Source organism: Erpetoichthys calabaricus (genome assembly GCF_900747795.2).
Source record: "Erpetoichthys calabaricus chromosome 1 unlocalized genomic scaffold, fErpCal1.3 SUPER_1_unloc_10, whole genome shotgun sequence".
Classification (NCBI taxonomy): Eukaryota; Metazoa; Chordata; class Cladistia; order Polypteriformes; family Polypteridae; genus Erpetoichthys; species Erpetoichthys calabaricus.
The window spans coordinates 336,412-353,191 of NW_026261575.1; the positions used below are offsets into that span (position 1 = coordinate 336,412).

Below are 16,780 nucleotides of genomic sequence, written 5' to 3' on the forward strand. Positions count from 1 at the left end.
CGATTAAACGGATCTCAAGAGACGTCTTCTAGGTTGGAAAAAAAGCGCTTGGATGCCAAAACCATATACAGGTGCTGGTCATAAAATTAGAATATCATGACAAAGTTGATTTATTTCAGTAATTCCATTCAAAAAGTGAAACATGTATATTAGATTTATTCATTACACACAAACTGATGTATTTCAAATGTTTATTTCTTTTAATGTTGATGATTATAATTTAATAATATAAAATACACACACACACATATATATACATACACATATACATCTATACTAATAATAGGCAAAACCCTCACTGACTCACTCATCACGAACTGTCCAACTTCCCGTGTACGTGTACTTACTTAAAAAAGTTAAGCAGGTTTCATTTCGAAATTCTACATGTAACGGTCATAACGGTCGACAACGTCCGCCATGTTAAACTTTCTTATTTATGGCCCCATCTTCACGAAATTTGGTAGGCTGCTTCCCTGCGCTATCCGAAACCGATGTACATACTTATTTCGGTGGTGTGACACCACTGTTGGCCTCCATATTGAACTTTCCAACGGTCTTTGTTACTTAATGGGCCCATCTTCAAGAAATTTGGTACGCGGGTTCCTAACGCTAATTGAATCCTACTTATGTACATATATACATCCATAGCCTGCAGCTCAGTCCACACTCTGAATCCTCCAGGCACTCCTGAGCATAATCTAATTTTGAAGGTTGGGCACCAATAATGTTACTGAGAAACTTACAGCCACCGAAATTTTGTAATGGCACGAGACTTCAGGTCCCATGCTTGCAAAAGAACCTAATTGAGGCAACTATTTTTACTGGCGGTGGTTCAGGGGAGAGAGTTTTTATTCCTCGCATCCCTGTTATACCCTCTGATCTCCCATTTCAGTTCAAACGCCTCCAATTTCCAGTAAGGCTCTGCTTCACAATGACAATTAATAAGTCTGAAGGACAGACCTTACAAAAGGTAGGCATTGATTTGAGGCAAGATTGCTTTTCACAGGCCAACTATACGTTGCATGCTCAAGAGTAAGCTCAGCGCACAGCTTGGTCATATTACAACCAGAGGGGAGAACTGACAACGTGGTATACAAAGAGATCCTTAACAAATAATTATTGGTACATTTTCCCTCAGTTTATTTAAAATTTTAAAGCAGTACTTCACCGCTGCGAAGCACAGGTATTTTGCTAGTCATTATATAATCTGATATTGCAACGACTTTGTGAATGTGAAGAAAATTGGTCCACTGAACTTTACTGAGTTAAACAAACATAATTATTAAATAAAGCAGGATTTCATCTAAAATGTGTGAAACATTCAATGAAATTAGTTTTAAAGGATTTTAATACTTTTAGCCATTTCCTGTTTACTGTCAATTCAGTTGCCCGTATGAAAAGGGGCTGATCTTTGTGATGTGGTGGCTTTTTTATTTTTGAAGTTTTTGAAAATACAAGTTGGTACAGGACTTGAAATCTTTTGAAATTCATACATTTTAGAGCAATAGAAAAAAAATGTCGATTCAGTTCAGTAATTGTATTTTGTAGCACTGTTCACTGAGTGGTGGCTCTAATAAATTCACAGGTATGATCGAATTTAACATTTTACAAATGATTAATCACATAATGAGTTAAAACAGACAGGAAAACAAAGCCGTTTCAAACTGATTAGCATAAATGGAACAGAACAGTATCTGTCAATGAAAATCAAATATGAAGAACATGGCCAATTATGACAAAGCTAGGAGAGTGAGGACACCATGCCACCATCTTAAATAAGGAGGCAAGATGACATCACGTGATGGAGCTAAGCCACGTCAGCAGCCACAAAATGTCCACAAATTATGTGATTGACGGAAGGGTAAAGAAAATGACTTATCAAAATTAAAAAATACAGTGATTGGGGGGGGGGGGGGGGGGGGATTGTTATAGTACAAAACATGGCCTAAACTCAGAATAGGGTGTAGGTGATATCAGAACTCGACAAATAATGCAAAAACAAACTTTAACTATAGAAGACAGTTCAGTTAGTACAGCCTACATGACTGTATGCCACCCAGTAAAGGCGTTTAGTGTTAGGAATTATTACTTTTTTTTTAAATAGCTAAGGCAAACTGCGAAAATTCAAAACAATGGATTTAGACGAACAGTCCATCCACCAAAAAAAACATGAATGAGTCCATCAAAAAACTATATGGAGTGAAGGAAAACATCAGAATTAAAAGCATGATCTTCTCAATATAAATACTATTCTGGTGCTGTATCAGTTTAAAAAGGGTCACTATGTAGACTGATGTCTTGGGTCTCTCGCCGTATCTTTTGCCCAACTTTAACGATAGGAGTAGCCTTACATTTGCAATCAGAAAATCATTTGGCCAAGAGCTTTTCAAATGTTTTTGAGCCAAATTCAACTTTTCACAAAACTGTTGCATATGTAATTATTTAAAAACAGATGGAAAAGTGGAGAGGAAGGTGACTCAATGAATCTAGAATGACAACCATACAGGCACTCAAATGGTGACATTTTAGGAGCAGAGTGAACTGGTACATTCCTATTAGAGTCAGCAATGGGTAGAAAATCAACCCAGTCATCTTGATTAGGACCAATCAAACAGCACAAGTGTTTCTGTAGGCCTCTGTTAATTCTTTACATTTGCCATTAGCTTCTGGCTGATAACCAAACATTTTAAGTTTTATAGAACAAACAAATCTCTGACAGAATAGTTTCTAGAAGCGAGAAATAAATGGAAGACCACGGTTTGATACATCTTGATACAGAAAACCATAGATACTATCAGTCTTTTCTACAGGGTGGTCCAGATCTATTTATGCAGATCCAGATCATCTGGATGACTTTGATTTATGTGGACGATTCCCGTTCAGCGCAAAGACAATTCTTCATGTCGTCAGTTCACACACTTCTCGATGGTCCGGGATTTTTCGAGTGATTTTCTATGTAATAAAGTTAGTTATAGCATAATGAAAATTGCATAAAGATCTGGATCACCCTATAGAAAGACACCTACCAGGTGTTTAGTAGAATTAAATAAGATGCACACATTTCAAAACTCAATCTGCCTCCACAAAAATTGTATTAAAACCCTTGGAGGAAGGCATATCAGTAATAAAGTCCATGGTTTACTGCTCCCATGAACATAATGGTACCGGAGCAGTCCGACATGTAGCTTGTATCATCCCAAATATCTTCATGCATACTTTTTCCATCAAAAATTTGGCTGAAGTATCTTTAAACTCCGTGGTCAGATGACACAGTTCCAATATTTGCTTTTAAATGCTAGGAGGAACACACACACAGCCTGAAAGAAGGTATTTTGGGCAGACTCAACCTCTGTCATTATATTATCAATTAATGGTAAGAATACACAGGTAAAATTCTGTTACAACGAACTCCTAAGGACCTAAAAATTATTTCATTGTAATGAGATTCTGTATTTGTTACTATAATTGCTTTCTTTAACTTGTGTCCAGGCGTTTGCAATCATTTCCATAGCTTCTTTGGCATTAATTTTAATCTCCTCCTGCCTACAAGTTATGCTGACAATAATTTTTCTCAGCATTTCCTTATGATAAAACACTTTCAGAGTGCAAATGATGCCCAAATCCAATGGCTGAAGCACTGTTGTGCAATTGGTTGGGAGGAATTCAACGCGAACATTATCTAAATTAGGAAGCATGTTGTGGGCAACACAGTTACCAAGCAGGAGCCGAATCATCCTTTTCTTCTTCATATTGTGAGGTTTCTGAACTCTTGAGACCCTCCCCACCCAATGGGAATTACACACCGAGGTGCGTCCCGAAGCACGATTGCAGCGTCTGCAGCCAGGGCAAAAACAGGCTCCTAGCGCTGCAGTGAAGCGACACAGAAGCAAATCCTAAAAGATTGGGGTCGCACTATAAGTCCCTGTCTTGCACCCCAAAACATGAGTCTGTGTCTCAGTACTTTATCAAAACCAGCTTTATTCAGCTTGAAACAGGAACGGCATAGTTATTTATTGTAGCGTGATCTGCCACTCTGCTATACTCAGACACAGCAGTCATGCAGGGTCGTGGCCAGATCAGTGATCAAGTAATCCTGTTACCTGCATTTACAATGTTCCTTGCATATCACCCATCGATATTTTTTCTGTTTGCTTTGGGGGAGAGACGCAGCACAGCTTTGAGCAGGCTGTTGCCCCGGCAACAGATAAACATTCTTCCATAGACACGGTTTTGGACTTTGGGACGCTCTTCGGGGTGCTGTCTAGTTGGGGAGGGCCCAAGAGTTTTCAAACCTCACATTTTCTTGAATGAGTGCCGCATTAATAGGAATGTTTCTTGAAAGAGCATCACTGAACCACATAAAAACGGCTTTTTCGGCGTCTTCAAATGCAGCAGTTCACATACATTGGCAACCCGAGATTTTTCTTCTTTTTTTGCTCTGTCTTTTAAGAAAGTTGACAGTGTTGATGGCGAAATTCTGAATTCACTGGTAACGTCTTTTTTTCTTTTTGCCATAATCGAGAGCTAGTGCTGGGCGGTATACCGGTTCATACCGAAAAACGTTTTTTATTTTTTTTATGATATGGATTTTTCTTGTACCGCAACACCAGTTTAAATTGCCTAAACGACGTTCAGAACGTGGCACAGCGGGAAACTGTTCAAGTGGGGACCTTTTTCACTGCTACACCGCTAAACACAGATTTGTTGCACAAGGGCTCTTTTTCACTGCTACACCACCAAATAGGTAGTGGTAGCGTAGGTATTGTGCGGTGAAAATGGACAGAGAACATTCTGAAACTGAAGCCGACGATAAAGTTGAAAATGATGAACAGAAGAACTTTTGCCGAAAAAAAGGAGTCACGTCCGTCGCCTGGAGATACTTTAGTTTTAAAAGGTCAGATGTGTAAATACTGTTTCTGTACTACTGGATAATACTGCAAGCCAAGTTGTACTTGTTTTATTTATTTTCAATACAGTGTAATGTACCTGGGTACTGTGTAATAGTGTGACGACATGTTGACTTTATTCTCGAGATTTCCACTTTATTCTCGTCATAAACATCAAGATTAAAGTCGACATTTCTACTTTATTCTCGCCGTTTATGTGAAGATTAAAGTCGACGTTGACTTTATTCTCGTAATTTGTCATTAAAGTAGAACATCGTAAACTAAACTTCATCGTAAAATGAATATTTAATTTACTAGATTTTCTCAAACCCCGTCATAAGTTACTGTATATAGCACATTAAATGCTTTGTGTTAAGTATTCTCCGAGATTCTTAAACTGACTTCTTCTTGCACTAAGAGGAGGCGCCGGCAGCGATCGCCGCACAGAATACATTCACTTCATGATCTTCCTGCTCTCTGAACATTTAGAATGCTAAGATAAATACTTAATTTTCATGGTGAAATGCATTAAAGCATGCATTAATCATATGGGGGCACGGCAGCGTGCCTGCCTTGCATTTGCATGTTTTTCTGGTGGGTTTACTCGGCGTGCTTCAGTTTCCTTTCAAAGTCATGTAGGATGTGGGGTTTTGTTGTGCTATATTGACCCTGCTAGTGTATGTTTTGCTCGTATTCATCCTGCGATGTGCTGGCGACTCGTTCAGAGATGGGCACAACTCTGAATGGATGGCATAATTAAACATGTATAAGGAAAATATTTTTAAAGTTCTGAACACTCCGTGGGCTAAGTTTATAACTAGTTTTAATTTCACAAAGACGTTTATCATGTGGTGATTGGTTTTGTGGTGAAAGAAAAAGGAATGATAGGAACTGGGGTTTTGGTACGTCAGATAGAGACAGCATGCATGTAATAAAGATAGCCCGCTCAGAAGAACATGCATTGAATTCTGTGTTCGTGTCTCCGACCAGCAGATCACAAACCCAACATTTACACAATATTTAAGTTAAACCTGTGCGATAGCTATTCATACATCCAGTTTTTAGGAGCCTCATCACACCTGCCATAAAGTTCTCTACACTGAACATACACCTGGGGACCCCTTACTGCGAGGGAGCAGCACTACCGCCTCACTACCGTGCATGTTTAATACCTGCTTTAATGCATTTCATCATGAAAATGATATCAAGTATTTATCTTAGCATTCTAAATTTTCAGAAAGCAGGAATATCATGAAGTGAATGGATTCTGTATGGTGATCGCTGTCTTCTCTTAGTGCAGAGGAAGTCAGTTTAAGAAGAGCGTAGTGATTAACAACTGGGTCAGGGAACGCAACACAAAGCATTTAATGTGCTTCATTAATTTATGACGGGGTTTGACAAAATCTATTAAATTAAACATTGATTTTAGGAAGAAGTTTAGTTTACGACATTCTACTTTAACTATGAAGTAAACTATGAGAATAAAGTGGAAATGTTGATTTTAATCTCAACATAAATGGCGAGAATAAAGTGGAAATGTTGACTTTATTCTCGATATAAACGGCAAGAATAAAGTGGAAATGTTGACTTTATTCTGGACATATAGTTTGTTTATTTCTTCCCTGTGTCCGTATTGTTTTTTTTCTTCACTGTGGCCCTAATACGATTCCGTAGGGCTATACCACAAACAGCATTATAAATGCAATTTGCAGGTTTATTATTTATGTATATAGCTTAGCTTGAAGCAAGGTCCATATTAATGCAGTTTGCCTAAATGATGGTTCAGTTAGTAAAGATGTCATCACCAAGTTGCACTTGTTTTATTTTATTTTAATTTGGTGAATACTGTGTAATGCACCTGGGCTTGAAGTCTTGAAGTAATAGTGCAACTATCAGTAATAATACTATTATTTATTTTATTGTTATTATTTATTAGTTTAAATATTATGCAGTTTAATGATGATAAAGTTGTTTAAAAACTCACTTTAACGTGTCAGTGGACAGAGATTGTTAACATTAACAGAAAGTGTAGTTGGTTTACAAAAAATATTTACTATTTATTCCTTTTCTAAGACATATTCAGTGCAATACAACTTTTGACAAGCACTTCTGGATATTTTATTAAGTCTAAATGCCTCTTTGTATGGTGGAAAATATGTTGTCAAAATTAGTTTTGTTTTTGCAAAATTTGTTCAATTATATATTTTGACTGCATCTGTCATGCAATGTGATACCTTCTCCATTAGTGCCACCCCCTTGAAAACTATCACTTTATGGGGCAATGCAAACCTGTATTAATACTTGTGTGCACATTAAAATGTTTTTTTTTGTACAATGTACAATACTCGACAGTGGAATAGGTTATTCTTAGCCAGTAATTGCAGTGGAAAATGTGGTTAACATCCACTCATGCATGGGGGAAAAAAATACCGTCGAATACCGTGAAACCGGGATAATTTAGAAAAATACCGTGATATAGAATTTTGGTCATACCGCCCACCCCCATCAAGAGCTGTAAAAATGTTTTTTTGTTTTCTTCTAATATGAACTGTTATTGTTTTTTCGTGTCTGCCATTTCTATAGGCGGGTGACAATGAGTTAAATTCCAATGGATGTTTTTCAAATGTTGAGCAATAAGCAAAAGGTATCACTGAGAACCGCAGGAAACAAAAAAGGCAAAAAATTTCGTGGAAAGTTCAAAGAAAGAAAAAAAATAGTGTTTGGGGATCGTTGTGCACAACTGAGCTGCGGCCACAGAACTAACTGCTCTATGAATGATTCAGGCATTTCAAGGTCTTTTGAGCACTTTGTTGTAATGAAAGTATCTGCTGAATGTACTGTACATCGTAGTAATGAGATTTCTATAGACTCGTGTCATATGGGGAAACTGTCAGGACCATAAAAATACTTCGTTGTAATGAAAATTTCATTGTAAAGATATTCGCTGTAACAGAATTTTACCTGTAGTTCCTAAAACTTGGCTCAACACCTTTTGGACCTTCTCTTTTCTAACAATGGAAGAAGCACAATCGGTGAAAGGAAAGTGATTGAAACTTTGGGAGAGAAAAACACCTGGATCAGAGCTTGTCTAAGGTTGAAATCTGTCAAATACACATAAGTGTATACCAAAACAAATACACGATTTGCACAGAGCAGACATTTTAGGATTGAGGTGAGGAGAACTTCCAGAAGGCACATAAGGTTGGCGTATTTGCAGGTGTAAATGATCCGTGGGATTATAACTTCAGAGATATTTTGATCTAGGCATTTACTGTTCCATCCCCATGGTGGGGAGAGAGAACTATCATAAATGGATGAATAACAATATTAATAAAATAAGTTACAACTGAAAAGACTACAGGAAAATTTAAAATTAAACTTTAAAGATTAAAAAGGAGTTGAAACACAAACTAAGTGGCTTACAGGCACCAAATGTTTTTTTAACATGTCAAAAAAATTTGCATTTAAGTTCTTCACGTTTAGAAGGTCTTACCAGCTAACTTTGCAAGTAATGTAGTTCACTGCCTAATCTGCAAAAGCCAATAATGAAGTTAGCTAATGTTGACATGCTGGGAAAACAGAAATACAGTGAAATCTCCTCCTTCACAGTGTAAAGATGCACCCAGTTGGGTGTGTCTTGTTCTGAAGACCTCCAACCTTTCTTATGCACTGTATATGCCTGCTTCCAATCAGCAATCAGCACAAATGAGTCATTAAATGTTAGAGGTCTTCCAATATTGTAATGCATAAGAAAATATTCTGAATAGTTCTTCAAATGCTTCTTTTTTGCTGAACATCAAAGGGACAACCCTACCTCGTTTTTGTTATAGGAAAGGGGCAAGTATATAGCGTTTTAAACAAGTAAACATACCACACTTCAAACTCTGTTCTATTGATAACCTGCAGCAAAATGGCCTTTGTGTGTTTAGCAAGATGAAATACCAAATTTATGACAAAGGACTATGTTAAGATAGCAGAAATGTGATTTTAAAAAAGGTTCGATTATGGATGAAAAACAAGAAGGCAGAAATTTAGCATCAATAATTTTAAGTTAGAGAGGCTTGAATCTCTGACATTAACTGGGGAACCTGTCTGGTTTGTATACAAACAGAGCTGGAGGTAGCAGAGTTAAATATGCTAAGATTTGCATTGGGTCTGACGAGGATAGACAGGATTAGAAATGAGGACATTAGAGGGTCAGCTCAAGTTGGACGGTTGGGAGACAAAGTCAGAGAGGTGAGATTGCATTGGTTTGGACATGTGCAGAGGAGAGATGCTGGGTATATTGGGAGAAGGATGCTAAGGATAGAGCTGATTGGCAAGAGGAGAAGAGGAAGGACTAAGATTAGGTTTATGGATGTGCTGAGAGAGGACATGCAAGTGATGGGGGTAACAGAACAAGATGCAGAGGACAGAAAGATATGGAAGAAGATGATCCGTTGTAGCAACCCCTAATGGGAGCAGCCGAAAGAAGTATGTAAATATACTATGTGGCTTACTGTCTAATAATTTTGATCTCCTATGGCGGGAGTTCAGACTTATTCCAATAAATTAGCTCCTCAATTAGCACAGTTATCCAAACAAGGTGGAGTGGTCATAGGGACCATAACTGATGTAATGAGTCCTTGGCAATGTCAGTATCACTGTGCATGTAGATGTAGTGGCTTTATCATCCTTGACATTTCTATATGGGGTCTTCTCTAAAAGGTCTGCAGGTCATGTTGGCTACCCTTGCCGCCCCAGTTGCTCTTTCTTTTTCAAGCCATTACCAAGCCATTAATGATAGTTGCTCATGGCTTGTTCCTGGTCCATGGTAACTGCATCCTAATATGGCTTCATGTGTTTGTTAATTCAGTTTGCAAACGTTGGGATTGTTGAAGTGTTAACTCCATTAGCATGCTTTTGTAAAGTGGGTTGCAAAAGGCATATGCTGTTAAACAGTGAATAATCTCTTGTAGTGCTATTTTATTTTAAATATTGGTCATTTTAAAACTTTAACTCATTTTTATTTCTGTAGATATTCAAGAGAATGACAACTTGTCCTCTCTTCAGGGTCGTACACAAAGTAAACAACCTGATAAGAATAGGAAGAAACTGGCATCTGCAACAAAGAACTTGGTAACGGCCTCTCAGCACCCTAGATTTCAGCCCATTGTGAAGCTAACAAGGATCGATGCCATCAAATCTCAAGGAGTGTACAGTCTAAATCCAATCCGCCAACAGTGTGTGAGAACATTTAAACACAAACTGAATTCTAAGGATAATAGAGGGATTCATAGGAGTAAGAAACCGTATCACTGTCCTGAAGGTGGGAAACAATTCTCAGATAGTCACATGCTTAAGAAACGCAGAGAAGATAATACAGAGAAGGAGCCATACCACCGTTCTAAATGTGTTAAGAACTTTTCAAAACACAGCCATACCACAACTCCTATTGTAGAGAAACCATATTTGTCTAAACGTGGCAAACGATTCTCGCAAGTGAGCCACCTTCAGACACATATGATTGGTCACGGAGGACAAGGTTTATGTCGTTGTCCAACTTGTGGTAAACATTTCTTAGACAGGAGCGGTCTTTTCAAACACAAAAGAATTCACATTGGAGAGAAACCATATTGTTGTTCTGAATGTGGCAAACTGTTCTCACAATCAAGCCATCTTCACATACACATGAGAGTGCACACAGGAGAACAGCCATTTTCCTGTTCTGAATGTGGCAAACTGTTCTCACAATCAAGCCATCTTCAGACACACATGAGACTGCACACAGGAGAACAGCCATTTTCCTGTTTTGAATGTGGCAAACGATTTTCAGATAGCAGTAATCATCTGAGGCATTTAAGAGGTCACACTGGTGAGAAGCCCTATTGCTGTCCTGAATGTGGCAAAAGATTTTCCAACACAAGCGGTCTTATGCGTCATGCAGAAGTCCACAATAAAGACCGTCCTTATGACTGTTCTGAATGTGGCAAGAAATTCTCACGAACACGCAGTCTTTGTAGACATATAAGAACACACATTTGATAGAGGCCATACTCGTTTCCTGATTGTGACAAGCTATTCACCGATAACTGCAGCCTTCATAGACACAACAGAATTCATTCTGGATTAAGGCCATATTGTTGCTCTGAATGTGGCAAGCAATTCATACAACCCTGCAGTCTTCAGTGACATGTAAGAACTCACAGAGGAGAAAAGCCATACCGTGCTCTAAGTGTGGAAAAACATTCATAAAGAAAAATACTCTTCATGGACACATGAAAATTCATGCTAAAAAGGCAAAGTCCAAAGAGACTGTAAATAACAAAAAGAAAAAAAATCTGAAATAATTCAGTCAGGTGTGGAAAGAAAATTGGAATTGCTCTGCTAGTTGGTTACACAGAATGCATTTGACTAAAATTGGCAGACTCATTTAGGCAACCCTGCTTATTAATTTACTGTAAGTGGCTTTTGCACTAATGACTATTGCACATTGTACACAGGTCTACTTTACAAGTTCTAATGTTATTTATCTTATGTTATACTTCTATGCTTTTTTATATTTTATTGTACTACGAAGTTGAGAGAGAAACCGTATTTTGATTCTCCTGTATGTTCTGCACATATAGTGAATTGACAGTAAAAGGCTATTTGATTTGATTTCAGTATTTCTATTATCTTTTCTCCAGAGTCCGTATTGGTGTTCACACCACTCTCTGGTGTGGCTGCTGCTCTTTCTATCTGAAGAGTTAGTCCAGCTGGGGTTCAATCAGCCCAGTAACGTCTAGCGGTCCCTCACAACGGGAGTGTATGAATATACCGAGGCATGTTTAGCATACAGCTGATGACGTGTTCATCTAATATAAATAAGACCATATATGGACATCCTGTATTAAGTTACGCTGAGAGATACCTGATACTTCAAGTCCGGAGTGACCTTGAGGGGCTGCATACTTGAATGAACTCATCCTACTTACATCAGTCAGACAAAAAGAAATATAACTGAAAAAGATAATAGAAAATAAAAAACAAAGTTTTTCCGCTGCGTCCGTCACTACCCGCTGTGAGAACTTCATTTCTATTCTTTCAAATGCTTCCCCTCTTTAAAGGCGACTCGGTTTGCACCCTATTAGATTTTAGTGGCCCAACATCATTTTTCTTGAAATGCTTTAACTTTTTTTTTTTTTTTGTAAAAATATATTAAAAAAAAAAAAAAAAAAAGGGTCACAGTCAGGAATTGAACTTTGCACCCCTAAAGTATCAGGTCCATCTCCCATAGCAGTGAGCCACCAAAGCCAAACTGACCAATCGGATTGCTCAGAGGGGCCACACACTTACAGACAGACAGTAGCTTTTTATCCATCCATCCATCCATTTTCCAACCCACTGAATCCAAATACAGGGTCACGGGGGTCTGCTGGAGCCAATCCCAGCCAACACAGGGCACAAGGCAGGAACCAATCCAGGGCAGGGTGCCAACCCACCTCAAGTAGCTTTTTATTATCTTAGCTATTAGCTAAAGAAGCGACCTTGATGGATTTAATTATCTGTTCTCGTTTGGTAAATGTCTTCTGTTCCTGTGACTCAATCTGATGTTCCTCAGGTACCACACTCTGTGGTTTGCTGCCCTCCTCTTCATGTAGGGGTATCTCTGGGCACAAGACACTCTCGTTCACGTCCGGCCCTGTTACCACAGCTTGTTTGTGGTCTTCCGCTTCATGCAGGGGGGTGTCTGGACATCACACACTGTTATGTGTTTCACATCTGGTTCTGGTCTTATTGGAGACCGTAATGATGTTGATGATGAGTTACCCTCCTCTGGATTACGGAGGAGCACAGCAGCCCACTCACCTTTCCACAGTAAGACTCTGTCCTTCATGCCGTAGGGGCAGCCACTCCAAGTGATCATCCTTGTGAAGATCACCGCCCCTCTTCAAAAAGTGGTGACATCCGAGAACTGAGGTTCCCATTGTCACACAGGAGCTCAGCATGTCTCCCAGCTCCTTACCTTAGGGACGTGATGTCGTCCTCTGCTGTGAGTGACATGAGAAGTGTCATTTCTTGCTTTTCTTTCTTTGACTACTGGACCCCAGTTATCTCATACTGCTCCATTTTAATGGAGTCACCGTTCTGTCACATAATGTCACTCCTTTCCTTCTCTTCACTCGTGTGTTTCAGGCAGGCAGGTCATTCTTTCAAACCTGAGCTCCACCACATTACCACTGCAGTATCTTCATCAGCTCTTCTTCCTCAGTCCACAACTGAGCTGAGATCACACAAAGCTGCCGCACAGCCTGTCCATTAAGTGCCAGGACCAGATGGAGTGCCGACTCTCCCAGGACCATTGCTTTAGTTGTGTCACCATCTCAAACGTCACCTGATGAGCCTCCCATGCTGAACTACCGTCGTGCTGTGGAAGCTCAGTCTGCACCTCAACACTAATAGAGAGGACATCAAAACCTTCATTAGAAATTGGACAATTTATTTGTAATGGTGACAGAATGACATAAACGAAAATGTGAAGGCTCACAGTGACAGATACTTCAGGAAGTTTAAAAAATAAATTCAAACATAACAGGAATGAGGGTGACAACTGGGAGACATTTTTATGTTTACAAATAAAACTAAAAGAACCCAAAAGTTACCCTGAGAGCCACAATTGTTCTTTACAGCTCCTCACTTGAGTACGTGTGGCACAGTAAATGTGAAGAGTTGATGTCCACCTCATTTATCACCCGAGTGCCCTGCGATTCTAAACTGAGCAGCTGCAGGTTCAATTCAGGCAGTTCATGGTGGGCACGGGCAGCAGGCGGGCACATTATTAACATTTTGATTGGCACTGCCACATTTGTCCAGATGACGAGGTGACAGGAGATGTGAGGGGGCTCAATGTAAGAGCAGACAGTGATGGACTCGGACACACACACACACACACACACGCTGATGTTCTTGTCTAAGCTAACACTACAGCCATCGGGTTTTAATGAATGAACTTGGCAACTCCACAACGTGGCGTGTACGTTACACACAAAGACAAGTGTGGTGAACATCAGAATGACAACACGATCTTCATCCTCGCTATTCTTTCGTTCTACTCTTTGGAAATCTTTTCACTTTTATTTTACTTCTGGTGAACTATTTTTAAGTTTTCATTTTGGTCTGCAAAAAAACGCTGGTGGAACACTGAGATGGTAGAAGGTTCAAGAAGATAAGTCAGGCTGTGCCAGAACTGATTGAAGGGCGTAAGGCCTGAACATTACGGGCAGTTTGGCCTCACAGCACTACGTCCCATTAAATTCAGAGCTAGAGAGGAGCTCAGTGTCTCTTATGCCATCCATCCCACCCAGAGACCACACTGTGGAGAAGTCCGCACACCCACATAATAGCAAAAGGGGACACAAGTAGCAAAAAAGAGGAGGTTTTGCTTACAAATAAAGGTTAAATATGAGAAAGGGAAGACAGAGACCCCAAGGAGGTAGAATCCCAAACACTTAACTCTACTCCACAGCAGTAGCTCTAGTTAGCCATGGGGCTGCTGGCCCACTTACCCACACACAGCCCCCTCTCCTTCTCCACCAGCTGAGCTCCCATCCAGTCTAATCCTTGATTTCCAGCTCATCCTGGGTCTTCTCAGATGGACCTTTAAAGCTCCAGAGCAGGTGTAGAAGGTCAGTTGCCACCTGTAAGTAGTCACATCTCACACACTTACCAGCCCAGAACTCCTCAATAAAACACACTCTTCATCTATGTGTGAGAAACGTAGCCCACCTCAACTCCAAAGTGCTCATGGCATATGGCTTTCTAAATGGAGACTATCCACAATGGGCAGCATGGTGGCACAGTGGTAGCGCTGCTGCCTCACAGTAAGGAGATCTGGGTTTGCTTCCTATGTCCTCCCTGCGTGGAGTTTGCATGTTCTCCCCGTGTCTGCGTGGGTTTCCTCCCACAGTCCAAAGACATGCAGCTCAGGTGCATTGGTGATCCTAAATTGTCCCTAGTGTGTGTGCTTGGTGTGTGTGTACCCTGTGGTGGGCTGGTGCCCTGCCTGGGGTTTGTTTCCTACCTTGCGCCCTGTGCTGGCTGGGATTGGCTCCAGCAGAATCCTGTGACCCTGTGTTAGGATATAACGGGCTGGATGATGGATGGAGTATCCACAATGCACCGGGGCCAAGAACAATGAAGTCCAGCAGCCGCTTTGCTTTGTGATGTCCCCAGCTTGGACCTTACTGGAGTAAAATCTTCACTTATGTATCCACCGTGTGCTCACAGTGATCTGTTATATAGCACCTTTCATGTCTGTGTTGGATCTTCTTAACACACATATCACATCATACTATTACATGTGTGTTATACACAAAGACAAGTGTGGTGAACATCAGCCTGACAACACCAGTCTCATTCTCCTTATTCCCTACTTCTACTCTTCACACAGTTTATTTAACTTTTATTTCAGTTCTGGTCCACTAAATTATAATTTGAACAAGCTTGGTTTTAGTTTCACTTGGTGAAAAGAACACTGGTGGAGATGGTGGAAGGTTGAAGAACAGAAGTCATGCCAAACTCTGATTGGTCCAAAAGCACAAGGCCTGACCATTACACGATAGTCAGCCTGACACCACGATGTCCTGCTGGTCAAAGAGGAGCAGCAGGGAAGGACAAGACCAGCAGAAATTCTAAACTGTGCAGAAACTTAACGTCTCCATCTGTCCATCTGGAGACCTCATTCTGGAGCAGCCTACACAATCACAAAATGTCAAAAGGGGTCACAAGTAGCAGAAAAGATGTTCTTGTTTAAGTGTTTCTCGTACAGTAATGGCTGGGGTCCCCTGCACAAATTCCAAAGTGCCACAAAGTCAGGAAAGATCATCCATAATGAACAGCCCCTCAGAGGTGACCCCCATAAGCCGATGACGCTTCTGTCCAGTTCCTTAGGTCAGGTTTAAGACACCGAGGTTGACATCACTTCTCCTGGACATCTAAGCAGGTAATGTGGTGTAGTGGTTAAGGCTTTCAGCTTCAAAACCTGAGGCTGTGGGTTCAAATGCTGATCCTGACACGAGTGACCCTCAGCAAGTCACTTCACCTGGCTGGGCTTAAATTAAGAAGAAAAAATACAAAAGAAATGCAACAATTGTATTTAGAAAAAGTCACCAGTAAAATTAAATTAAATAAATAAATTTAAACTGCATGGTTAGGGCGAAACCCTCAGGACAAACAGAAACGGCGAGGGCGGACATGGACTTCATCTTCCGTACTTCAGTAAGGAGAAAATGTTCTTTCTGTCACCCTTTTTAAAAACTACATTGTAAGGTTTTAATGACACAGCACCCGACACAACGAAATGAAAACAGCGATAAAGTAAGACAGCAAGTGCGGGAGAAGGTGATGGGCCGCTCGATATTGAGGTTTAGACACTGCGTCGAGCTTACGGAGCACTGGATGTTTCAAATGCGGACGTCACGTGATTAGGAGACACGCTAGCGTAATGACGTCATTGATATCCGCGCAGTCAGCAGTCGATTTGGTCCTCACGAGTCTGCTGAAGTGCTTTGGCTTAAATCGTAAAAGAAGTTGTGTCTGCTACAGCGATAAGGTGAGCTAACGCGAGTTCAAATCCTAATGTTAAAATAAGGACTTTGTATAAAGTAGTACTTGTCTGTAAGTTAACAAACATATTTTGGAGACATTATGAACGATTTACAAGGAGCACCTTTTTCCTTGGTGTGGAATCGTGTCCACCTAGAATCTGTAACAAATTAATGAGGCTTCACTCCGCCCATCACTACTTGGAGGCAGAGCGCGCATGCCTGGAAATTATTGCGCATACGCGAAGCAGATCAGGTAGCACGCGCACACAACTGTCCAAGATTTAAACTGAGGCGCGTGCACCATCAGGCGGGCATTTAAGCCATTCA

At 40.2% G+C, this 16,780-nt stretch overlaps 2 protein-coding genes across 2 annotated transcripts in view; both read left to right on the forward strand.

The window, feature by feature from the left end:
- The window catches only part of LOC127526330 (gastrula zinc finger protein XlCGF49.1-like), a 50,602-nt gene extending 39,077 nt beyond the window's left edge, over positions 1 to 11,525 (forward strand). Inside the window, exon 2 of the mRNA XM_051921623.1 lies at positions 11,369 to 11,525. The gene's annotated coding sequence lies outside the window, so the exon portion shown is untranslated. The remainder of the gene's footprint in view (positions 1 to 11,368) is intronic.
- LOC127526327 (gastrula zinc finger protein XlCGF7.1-like) overlaps positions 1 to 16,780 on the forward strand; it is a gene marked incomplete at its 3' end in the record, with an annotated part of 246,987 nt that overhangs the window by 104,708 nt on the left and 125,499 nt on the right. The gene's annotated exons all lie outside the window — the stretch shown is intronic.